This window comes from Bison bison, unplaced genomic scaffold (genome assembly GCF_000754665.1).
Source record: "Bison bison bison isolate TAMUID 2011002044 unplaced genomic scaffold, Bison_UMD1.0 scf7180017858500, whole genome shotgun sequence".
NCBI lineage: Eukaryota > Metazoa > Chordata > Mammalia > Artiodactyla > Bovidae > Bison > Bison bison.
In genome coordinates, this window is record NW_011489072.1 from 4,418 (window position 1) to 6,682 (window position 2,265).

A 2,265-nucleotide genomic window follows, 5' to 3' on the forward strand; every position below is an offset into this window, starting at 1 on the left:
TGGAGTTTGGCTATGGTCACCCTCCCCAGTGGCATTCACCGTCCCCCACCCTGCCACGTGCGGAGCCACGAGCAAAAGCCACTTCCCTGCCCTGCCTGCCCCCCCTTCCCAGGCTGACTGGACGCACATCCTGTCCCCGGCTGGGATGGGGCCTTGAGTCACAGTGGCCTGGGGTGGACCCAGGCTCAGCTGTAGAGGCGACCGTGTCTGCGGAGGTGAGGGGGACAGGCGGGGGGCTCTGATAGAGCAGGGGTGGGTGCGTGCGGGCTTCCTGGGGGAGGGGCCCCTGGCCCACCGCACCCCGCTCTGGCCCAGCGGCTGTTTACTCCCAGAGACTGAGGGGCGGGAGAGCCAAGTTGACATTCCTGGAATTCTGAGAACTGCGTGTGGATTTGGAGGGGGACTCCTCCCTGCAGCTCCCTGGTTTCCCAGGAGGGGCTTGCTGAGGCCGCCAGCACACGTGTGCTCAGAGGCCCCTTGGGCACTTGGCCTCTGTGCCCACTCCGCCCTGGCTCAGGCCTGGCCAGGCTGGACCTGAGGACCCTGGGGGGCCTCACCTCAGCCTTCTCCCCCGCTGGGCCTTCTCCCTCCCTGTGGGTGCTGAGGGGGCAGGCTGGGCAGGGGCAGAGAGTGCCCCAAGGGCCTGGTGCACTTGTGAGGGCGCGGTGGGTGGGACAGGCCTGCGGCAGGGCCCCTGGGAGTGAGCACAGATGTGGCCCAGGCCTCGGGCTTGGCCTGGAGATGGGCAGGGAGAGTGAAGCGCTGGGTTTCCAAGGAGGGGGGTCCTGCCCCCACGGGCGGGGGCACAGGACCAGGGTGGGGGTGGTGTTCACATGTGGTCTGGAACCCGTGCGCCCTACTTCCTGCCAGAGGAGGGTCACTTCAGGGCAGGGGGGGACAAGGGGAAACCCGCGATCCGAGCTTCAGCCACTGAGCCCCTGTGGACCGGGTGTTGTCCTGGAAACGCCACCTAAGAGACGGAGCCGCCCAGGAGGCAGCTGACCCTGCGCCCCGTCCTGGACCACAGCGTCCGCCTCCCCTTCTGTAAGGGGGAGGGGGCGAGGGTCCCAGTGCAGCCCCGAGCGCCCAAGCTCTGGCGGCTCTGGGTAAGCTGTGCTCACACGTGGGGGGCGGCGTGGTGAGCGGGGTGTGTGGATGCCTCGTCGGGGTTTGACGGGGTCGCCCACCTGCTGCACCCACGGTGACCCTCTGGGCCCCGGGGGCTGGGGTACCGGGTGGTGTTTGCAGACCAGCTGTGCAACCTAGTGACCCTGTGGACGGGCAGGGCCCTTGAGGATGGCCCGCTCGGCCATGCATGGGGCTCCCAGAGAGCACTGGTGTACAGGGGGCGGGCTGGAGTGTCGGTGCCCAGGTGGGGAAGAGAGCTCCCAGGTCCCGGGGTGGCGGGAGGGTCCTGAGGGGAGCCCCTGTCCTCGGTGTTGGCCTCACTGGGCCCGGGGAAGTGCTGGAGGCCCCTGGGTGGCCTCTTCCATGGGGACCTCTCTCCTGGAGGCAGTGTCTTCCAGGCCAGGGCGGAGAAGGCCTGTGGGCCTGGGTGCTTGCGTGCCCCTCCCCCGGGGTCGGGGGCTGAAGCAGCAGCAGGAAGGCGGCTTCGCAGGCCTGTTTGTGTTGGCGGGGCCTCCTGGCTCCTCGCAGCCGCCTCAGAGCCGGCAACCTGGGGGCCCGGGCTGGGCGGCCAGCTCGGCACCCTGAGCTGTGGGCACGCTCACCGGCTCTGCTGGGGCCTGCCCGCTGCAGGCCTCCAAGGTCGCCGGGCCAGCACTCAGGGTGTTCGGGGAGGTCTTTCTCTGAGCTGGGCCTCGGTCTGGCCAGGTAGGTGCCCACACTCCCCCGGGCTCCCTCCTGCCCCTGCCCCGGGCCCCGGAGGGTCCCAGAGGCCCAGCCTGGGGCTGGCAGGCTGGGCAAGGGCTGTCTGGGCTTCTTGCTCTGCCCATCCTGATCGCCTGCTGCGTGTGTGATTCTGGGGACCCAGGCCTGTGCGATCCTGCACACGGAGGAGGCCCAGAGCAGGCCGGGGGCAGGAGGCTTCCTGGAGGAGGAGGCCGGGCCAGGTGAGGCGTGGGGCCAGCCAGGTCCTGTCTGGCCCTGTAGCCGCCACCCCCACGACTGTAGGCTTGAGTCTGGGCTGCCCCGGATGGGGTGGGGCCCTGGGTTCACGGAGGGGCATGGCGGTCACCCGTGGAGGGTCCCGGGGCTGCACTGGGGGAGGGTCTAGAGGGGTCGGGGGCTGGGGGGGGGGGGGGT